The sequence below is a fragment of the Dasypus novemcinctus genome, chromosome 6 (genome assembly GCF_030445035.2).
Source record: "Dasypus novemcinctus isolate mDasNov1 chromosome 6, mDasNov1.1.hap2, whole genome shotgun sequence".
Taxonomy (NCBI): domain Eukaryota; kingdom Metazoa; phylum Chordata; class Mammalia; order Cingulata; family Dasypodidae; genus Dasypus; species Dasypus novemcinctus.
In genome coordinates, this window is record NC_080678.1 from 105,506,990 (window position 1) to 105,516,896 (window position 9,907).

At 44.7% G+C, this 9,907-nt stretch overlaps 1 long non-coding RNA gene across 1 annotated transcript; it reads left to right on the plus strand.

Annotated features, from left to right (window-relative positions):
* Positions 1-1,340: 1,340 nt before the first annotated feature.
* Positions 1,341-9,511, plus strand: LOC131278780 (uncharacterized). The gene is made up of 3 exons (XR_009186214.2): positions 1,341-1,471; positions 2,009-2,047; positions 8,138-9,511. It is a non-coding gene; the product is annotated as an uncharacterized lncRNA (long non-coding RNA).
* Positions 9,512-9,907: the final 396 nt, after the last annotated feature.

A 9,907-nucleotide genomic window follows, 5' to 3' on the forward strand; every position in this document is an offset into this window, starting at 1 on the left:
AAACTCCAACATCAAAATCCCAACATTAAGAAACCCCCAACTCTGTTCTTTGCCATGCTTTTTATCTCAACTCCCTAATCATAACTCAGTTTTGCACAGGTACAGATCAGAATGCAAACATAATCCAATACCTATTTTTGGAATTCTTAACTATATCAAACTGCTACACTAGGAAAGGGGAAAAATGATTTGAAAGATCATAATATGGCAAAGTTCTGCCAAACATAACCTAAACTAGGAGAAAGAAAGGTGGCCTACGCTGGAAAGCCAATATTCAGACAAAGGGGGAGAGAAAGGTGTTAAAATAGGATAGGAACTTATTTATCTCAGTATCTCCCAAGTGTTTGGCACACATCTCCATATGAATAATCCTCCTATTGAGGTAGAAAAATATTGGAAGTGAACTGAGTTTATGTTAAAAAAAAAAAAAAAAGAAACAACAAGCCCTATTTTTAATGCTATCCGTAACATTCACATTATCTGGAGGAATCCCTTTCAGGAAAGTAATTAGATGCCATTTTATTCCTACATTTACAGGTTTTGATATTAAGTAGTATCTTATAACCGAAGGAACAAAGCCAAGTTGGATTTAAAAACAAAAAACAAAAACCCACCGAAGTTCTCAGCAGGTCTGTGACACACGGTGCCTAAGGACCCTGCTTCCCTCCTCAGGGCCTAGCAGGCTCCTGCTGGGGTTCCCGCCTCCCGCCTGGCTCGGGGCAGCGCTCCTCCTGCCCAGGGCCGGCCGGCGCCCTCGGGGCCGCGATCGCAGCTGGCCTCCCCGTGGCTGACAGCCACTCAGGGCCGAGGTGGCCTGCCTTTCCTCTTTACCTCTAAAGGACCTAGCGCTCAGAGGGAACGCAAGTTACACAGCACGTCTGACTCGTCTCCAGCAGTTCATTTTACCTAAGGTGAAAAAACGTTTCCAGTTTTTCTTTCACACTTTTAAAATGAAAGTTAATAGAGCACAAAGAACGTTACATTAAAAAACATACAAAAACCATGAGGTTCCCATATACCCCACTCCCCACCCCCACCCCATCATTTCTGTAAATTGTATTTTTTTAAAGATACACACATCACAAAAAAATGTTACATTGAGAAATATAAGAGCGAGGAGCGTGTTAAAGGGCCAAGATCGTTCGTGGCTAACCGCGCCGGGCGCTAAACTTGCTTTGCCCCCTGGAGGGGCCGCCCACGCGGCGCTGCCTGGGGCTGGCCGCGGCGGCACGGTGGCGTCGCGGGACCAGCCCACGGGCCCGCGCCGAGCGCGCGGCCCCGCCCTCCCATGTGCGCGTGCGCGCCGGGCCGCGTGGCCGCCCCAGCCAGGCTGGAGAGGGCCGAGGCTGGGGGAGGACCGAGGTTGGGGGAGGGCCGAGGTTGGGGGAGGTCCGGGTTCGCGGAGGCGGCCTTTCAGCGGGACCGCGGGGAAGGGGTCCGGCAGTGGGAACAGGCAGGCGCGAAGTGGGAGGTGCGTGGGGAGGCGGGAAGGGAGCCCGGGTCCTGGAGGGTGGGCAGCAGAGGGGCAGGGAGGGCGCGGGCCCTGGGGGGGTGGGCGGCAGGGGGGCGGGGAGGGCGCGGGCCCTGCGGGCTTGTTCTTCGCGCACCGGGCTTCCCGGGCTGGGGGTGGGGGAATGAAAAAAATGTTCTGTATCCCCCACACCCCACTCCTCCCGCACCAACAACCTCCCTCATCATTGTGGCACACTCATCGCACACCGCCAACACATTTTGGGGCACTGCTGCGCCACATAGATAATAGTTTACCCTGTAGTTCACCCTCTCTCCCAGTCCATCCAGTGGGTTATGGCAGGATATAAAATCTAGCATCTGACCCTGCCATATCATTCAGGACAACTCCAAGTCCTGAAAATGCCCCCACATCACATCTCTTCTTTCATCTCCCTGCCCTCAGCAACTACTGTGGCCACTTTCTCCACATCAGTAAGTTTGCAGTTCTTCCAATCAAATATCCTCTCAACCTATTTTTGTTCCCATTTTCCCCCAGGAAGAATTAGTCGACCAGGAAGAATTAGCAGTTATCTAGGTGAGTCCCTCTTTCTAACCTCATTTTTCCAGAATTACATTTATTTCATTAAAATATCCTTGGGGTGCAGATGTGGCTGAAGCAGTTGCGTGTCTGGCTCCCACATGCCTTCCCGCGGGTGCCTCCTAAAGGAGAGAAAGGGAGCAGACAACTACCGTGAACAGTGAGCAGACGGATGAGAGGCCACGGGGGACAGGGACGTGGAATATCCTCACGTATTTACAAGTAACAGTCCCCCGAAGGCAACAAAACGTGCTTCTTAATAATACAAAAACAAATCTTTATGATATTAGATTAGGTAAAAATAAACATTCTTGTAGCTGAATTTCATTTTTAAGAACCTGACCATGAATTTGAGACTAAACTTCCACTTGAAAGACCTCCAAGAAAAAACTCATGAATCAAATGAAGGAAAATAGCTACTCAAAGGAACGTCCTTTTGTGCTTGTTTTGCCTCCGTTTCTGCCATGCAGATTGCTCGAGTCTTGCTACCCACATCTAAGAAATGAGATGAGTGGACAGGGTGCAGCTCGGTGCTGAGCGTGACCTCCTAGGAAAAAAGAAGAGATGAGGTGAAACTTGAGCCGCAAGCTGGCTGGTGCGCACAGAACAGACGCCAGTGCGTCCCACTGGGGCACGGCCACGAGTAAGATCAGCTGTGCCATCACCCAGTACTTCCCATCCGGTGAATGGGACCCAAGAAGGTCCCTTTCCTGTGAAACAGCCCAGGCTCCTAACCATTCCGCAGTGTCTCTATCAAACACTTGGGTTCTTTATTTCCTAGGTCATTTGTAAAGATCTCCTGTGCCCTCCACATATAATTCTGCAGGGTTGTCAAGTAGCAGGGGATTCAAACTCAAACCAGTGCCCCCACCCCTTTCTTTTTTGAGACCCCGGAGCTGGGGATTGAGCCTCGGACCTCGAACAACCACCCCACCCCCCCCACCCCCCAGCCACAGGGGCTCTTCTGAGTTGTTTCCCTCATTGCTTTGCTCCTTTTGTTCTTGGAGGCACCGGGGCCTGAATCGCACCTTCCAGGTGGGAAGCAGGCGCGCCACCCTTTGCGCCACCTCCTCCCCCCAGGGCCCTTTTGCCCGGCGTGCCCGACACCTGAACAAAATCACCAAAGGAATCGTACTTTAACAGCGCGGCCGGAGGGGCCTTCCACCAGCCGTGCTCCAGACGGAACGCCCACGCGGGGCGCCAGCCGGAGTGTCCAGGCTCGGGAGTGTCCAGGCCTCCGCGGGCACGAACGCCCCCGGGCGCTGGCCAGTGTGCCCCGGGCCGGCCGGGGAGGGAGCCAGCTGCCGCACCAACCCGGCTCCGGCGAAGGCTCAGTGCTCAGGCCAGCCCCCGCCCCGCGGCCAGGGAGGCTTTCAGTTCCACAGGGAGTGTTAGGAGCAGGGCTCGGTAAATCTTAGGGCCGCAGCACCGCGGCGGCAGGGCGGGCGGCGCCACGAGGCCGGCACCGCCGGGAAGCCCCGCCGCCGCGCACGCTCCGGGCCTCCCGCGGGGCTGGCGGGGCGCGCGGGACCGCGGGGCGCGTGGGCTGGCGGGGCGCGGGGCGGCGGGGCGGCGGGGGCGCGGGGGCTGGCGGGGCACGGGGCGGCGGGGGCGCGGGGCGGCGGGGGCGCAGGGGCAGCGGGGGCGCGGGGCTGACGGGGGCGGCAGGGAGCCTGGCAACGCCCACTCAGCCCGCGCCGCCCCCAGCCTTGAGCGCCCTTAGAATCAGTTTTCAGTTTTGGTACTTTACATCATCTAATGATTCTTTCAAGTAGTGCTCATGGGTTGAAATAAATCTGCGTTTATAGGCCTTATACTTAATTTTTTTTTTTTCTAATTGAGAATTTTAGGATCCAAATTACATTCCCTTAGCAGATGGAAGCCATTGCTCTCTTGGATTCCCGGAAAAATTGTTGCTGCCTTATTTTGGTTCCTTTCTATTTTATTGTTATGTTTTTATCAGAAAGTTATATCCATTTACAGTTGAGAATAGGTTGAAATCGTGGTTCCTTTCTAGAGCTGCCCAAAAGTCCTGTTGTAGTCGTCATTCATTTTCACCTTAACCAAAATTTCTTAAAAGGGTAAAGCAGGTGGTTGCTCCTGTCCACAAGGCACATTATTTTATTGGTTCTGTTAATTATGACATGATAAAAAGTCCTAGACCGTAGGTAAAAATTGAAAAGGTTTGATCAAGGTGAAATTCAACTTCCATCACCAATTATATTCTGTGAAAATATTCCTCCTAACATAAAATATGGAAGCAAGTATTATTAACTGCAAGTTTTATTATACTTAACAATTATAATTAAGACTATCACAGAAGAATAAAATTATCAAAAAATTTTTTGATGATAATATATGGAATGAATATAAACCTAACAAGAAAGCACCCTTGTCTTAACCTGACTTGTATATTCCTACTATGTTCAATAGTCTCCTGTTTTAATATAATAGTACATATAATCCAGGGGATCATATTTTTTCTCCAGTTTGGAGAAATTATCTTACTATTAAAGTACTGCCCCAGTGCATTCTCTTCTCTCTGCTTCTAAAACATTTAGTAGTTGGCCACTAGAAACCTAGCTCAGTCCCTTAAAACTATAACTCATGCTTACTCTTCTTTCGCACTGCATTCTGGAACATTGACCAGATCTTCCAGCTCACTGTCTTATGCTTCAAATTTTCTTCTTCTTTGCTATTTCGTTAATATTATCTAAATTTTTTTTTCGTATTTTGACCTTTTTAACATCTCAGACTCCTATTTTTTTTTTTTTTTTTTTTTGAGTTAACCGGGCTGGGGATTGATAACCTCATATGTGGGAAGCCAGTGCTCAACCACTAATCTATACCAGCTCCCCAGAGGTTTTTTTTCCCTCCTCCATTTGTTTGCTTTTTGTTATTGTTTTAGGAGGTACTGGGGATCCAACCTGGGCAGGCGCTCAACCACTTAAGCCACATCCGCTCCCCCTAATTCGTTCTTTTTCATAATAGGCATTTCTCCTTTTATAGATGTCTTGTCTCTCATTTCTTTGGCTATGTCAGGTAAACATCTTTCAAAATCCCCATTTTTCTGTACTGGCTACGTGTTTTCGGTGTTAGCTCTTGTCCTTCTGATTGGCAGCCGCCCTTTGGGGTGCTGGTTTTCCTCGGATGTTGTGCTTGCATTTCTTGACTGGAAAGTCCTGCCACTGACTCCAAGTCCTCTATTTACCTGTTTTCTTCTTCTTTTTTTATCTTTCTATGGAATTAATTCATTACTTTAATATATTTAAAAATTTACTTTCAAGGGGTTAAAAACAACCAAGAAAATAGAATAGGAAGAAGAGGCCATGTCCAGGGGAGCAGATGTGGCTCAAGTGGTTGAGCATCCACTTCCCACATATGAAGTCTCAGGTTCAATCCCTGCTACCTCAAAAGAAAAAAAGAAAGAAAATTGGTGCACTGATGGCCTTCATCTACTAAATTATTTTTATTTTTAATTTTCAAATTTACTTTTGAGGTACTGGGGCTGGGGTTTAAACCTGGGACCTCATTTGTAGGAAGCCAGCACTCAACCACTGAGCCACGTTGGCTCCCCGAATTATTTTTAATCAATTTTACTGATACATATTCATAAAGCATACAATCCATCCAAAATGTATAGTCAGTGGTATTTCTTGTGATCACAGAGTTGTGCATTCATCACTTCAATCAATATTAGAGTGTTTTCATTATTCCAATAATAATAATAAAAAACAGACAAACCAAAAACTCTACCCCTTAATCTCTCTTTCCATCCCCTGCCGTACATAGCTGCTATTCTGTTTCCATCTCTCTAATTTATTTGTATTTATATTTTGTATAGATGGAGTCAAACAATTTGTAGTACCTTTTTTTCTTTTTACCCTTAATAGAAGATTGTTAATAGATTACTACACACTATTTTATTTCTTTATTCCCCCTCATTGTTTACGCTCGCTGTCTGCTTCTGTGTCTCTTTGCTGTGTGCTCTTTGTCTCCTCCTCTTCTCTTTAGGAGGCACCAGAACCGAACTTGGCATCTCCCACGTGGGACAGAGGCACTCAGTTGTTGGAGCCATCTCACTTCCCTGGTTTGTGGTGTCTCTCATTGTCTTTCCTCTTTGTGTCTCATTGTTGAATCATCTTGTTGCATCAGCTCACTGTGCCTGCCCATCACACTAGCTCGCCTTTTTCAGGAGGCACCGCAAACCAAACCTGGGACTTCCCATGTGGTAGGTGAGAGCCCAATCACTTGAGCCACATCCACTTCCCCTATTAACATTTTGCATCCTTTTTTTTTTTTTCTTTTTTACCCTTAATGGAAAATTTTAAGTATATTAGTATACACTATTGCCCATAGTTGGCATTGGTTGTATTTTTGTCTAGTAACATCTTTTTTTTTTTTTAAGATTTATTTTTTTTTATTTATTTCTCTCCCCTCCCCCTCCCCACCCTGGTTGTCTGTTCTCTGTGTCTATTTTGCTGTGTCGTCTTCTTTGTCTGCTTCTGTTGTCAGCGGCATGAGAATCTGTGTTTCTTGTTGTTGCATCATCCTGTTGTGTCAGCTCTCTGTGTGTGCGGCACCATTCTTGGGCAGGCTGTACTTTCTTTCATGCTGGGCGGCTCTCCTTTGGGGCGCACTCCTTGCGCATGGGGCTCCCCTACATGGGGGACACCCCTGCGTGGCAGGGCACTCTTTGTGCACATCAGCACTGCATGTGGGCCAGCTCCACATGGGTCAAGGAGGCCCGGGGTTTGAACCGAGGACCTCCCATGTGGTAGATGGATGCCCTACCCACTGGGCCAAGTCCACCGCCTCTATTAACATCTTGTAATATTAATATATATTTGTTCTGTTTCAAAGAAAAATAGTGATATATACGCAATGTTAACCCATACTCCTATTTCACATGAGGTTTTGCTACGCAACACAGTCCTGTGTTACTTTTTTTAGCTTTCTTTCTAGTAATGTATATGACCTTAGACTTTCTCTTTCAACCACTATCATACCCATATTAACACCGCTAGTTACACAAATGCTATGATGTGCTTTCACCATTTCTGCACATTTCCAAAGATTTACAAAAACTTTTTAGCAATTCTGTGCAGATTAAACCTCAACTTTCATTCTCTAACCTCATTCTCTTTTCTGGTGACCTATATTCTAATTATTAACTCCATGAGTTTGCAGTCATTACCTGGGTTGTTGAATAGCAGGATGGGACATTCAGTGGGGTGTGGGGTGCCAGGGGGCAGTGTAATGGCATGGGACTCCCAAGGTGCCTGGCTGCTGGGGGAGAGGGGGCCACTGCCGCTGCCTCATTGGCCACCCTCAGCCTGCGAGTGAGCAGACAGCTGCCTCTCCAGGCTCAGGGAGGAGGGAGCCTCAGGGCTCGGACCGCCCATGGAGCTTCTCGCAGCTTTTCAACTGTCATCTCCTACAGCGTTCTGGGTGATGGGTCTAACCCTATGGTCATCCTATCTGAATTCTTCAAAATTTTATGTACATTGAGGGTGACCTTTCTCATTTTCCAGCTATGATACCCATTTATATTTTTAAAATATCTTTTGTCATTTCTATGAATTTTTGTCAGAGAGGGGACTGCAGTATGTGCTCTGAAAGTCACTTTGATTCTGTTTAATTGTGCACATCTATGAGAAGTGTTAGGTAGTTCTTGGGGGTGGGGTAAGAATGGTTGTACAAGCTTTGGAATCAGGGAGACCTGGAATTAAATCTCAGCTCTAAAATGTCTTTTTTTTTTCTTAAAGATTTATTTTCATTTATTTATTTCTCTCTCCATTGCATTGTTTGCGCTCGCTGTCTGCTCTCTGTGTCTATTCACTGTGTACTTGTCTTCTTAGGAGGTATGGGGAACAGAACCCGGGACCTCTGGTGTGTTTGGTGGTCGCCCAACTTCTTGAGCCACATCTGCTTCCCTAAAATGTCTTCTTTAAGGCCTTTGTTTAATATCACTCAAACTTACCTTCCCCACCTGTAAATGAGGAAAATAGTGTTTATTATTTCTTCTTATTAAATTTCCATTATTAAATGGAAAAGTTTGTAAGGTAGTTTTCTCTTTCTTTTCAGCCACAGGAACCTGCACACTGAGCTGGTTGACACCTGCCCTGTCAAGTCTCCATGATGCTGGGTCCCGAGGGAGGCGAAGGATTCGTGGTCAAGCTCCGTGGCTTGCCCTGGCCTTGCTCTATTGAGGATGTGCAGAATTTCCTCTCCAACTGCTAAATTCAAGATGGAGCGTCAGGCTTTCATTTCATCTGCACCAGGGAAGGCAGATGGAGTGGTGAGGCTTTTGTTGAACTCACATCAGAAGATTATACCAAGTGGCCTTGAAAAAAGGACAGAGAAACCAGAGGACACAGATGTACTGACATATTCAAGTCTTAAACAGAACCAAAATGGGTGCTGAAGTACAGTGCTGCATTTAGTACTAGTTAAGACAGTTCAAGTTAATACAGCTTATTTTCTAGGAAAACCCTTCTTTTGTCTATGCAAGGAACAGTAAGTGGTTATTTTTTATTTTTTTAAAAAAATATTTGTGTATTTTTAAAGATACATAGAGTACACAAAATATTATTTTTTACAGAAGTCTGTACTTTATGCAGTTACTCACAGTTACTATGCTATCATAACTGAAATTTCAGTTGTGTTGTTGGGAGACTGATATTTAATTGATGCCTTCTCTGATGTGGGAGTCCACTCTAGCAGGCCCCTTCAAGCATTCTGTCAACCCTGGATGTTGACTTGCCACCTGTTAGCTATAACTTGGATATTTACATTTCTTAGCGCTTTGAGACTGTGTATTTTTTTGTATAAAGAAAGCAAGTTTTTATTCAATAAACTTCTCCTAATATTGAAAAAAAAACCCAAAATCCTGAGAAAGCAAGGATTACCTCTGTAATATAGTGCTGTCACATTTTATGGAATTTAAATCAGGATTCACTCAAATTTAAAATAATAAGAATAAATGTTTGAAAGTTGTAGGTAGTTCTCTTAATCTTTTAAAAATTGTCAGGAATCAGAATTTCAAAACACTCTTGAATAGTAAAATGGGGGCTATGTTGTTACTATATTTGGTCCCTTTAACTAGCACTCAAAACTTCAGTTCATTGCTTGCCTGTATCCTGTAAATGTTTTGTATGGCTTTGACAATTCTGTGACTGATCTGGTGACTTGTGTTGCTATTTTACTACTCAGTGTTGTTATAATTCAGAATCTTTTAAAGGTATCCATTATTATGATTTGTTGGAAGAAAATATTTCTCTTTAATAAAATTCTTATTTATTATGAAAACTAAAAAATAATTCAGAATCTTTTTTTGAAAACCGAGCTCACCCAAGTATTCATTTAGTAGTGATGTTAATGATGATTTTGTAAAATGTGAAAATTGATAACTCTGGAATAGATTTTGATTTTTAATAAAATTTGATTTTGTATATGGTGCTGTTAAAATGATAGTCAACTGGGAAATCCTGGGGAAATAAAAAGCAGATTAAAACAAAATTTCTTTACAACATTTGTAGATTTATGTTCTTTGAGGGTGCAGCCTCTCTACATTATTCCCAATAGGAAAATTAATAAGTACATAGGGAGTGACTCTTGCCATGTCTTCAGTTACACATTCTGTACTTTGCTGCTGTGTATTGTAACATGGGTTTTGTTGTTGTTTTTTTCATTTTGGTTTTAGACTTTAGAATATGCATGTAATTTTCACAAGAATGGGAGCATGCCTTAATTATTCATGTGTAATATTCTACATGATCCAGTGAAACTGTCTCTTTTAAAAATTAATTAAAAATTTTTTTCTGAATCATAAACTGAAACAATGTTTATAGATCT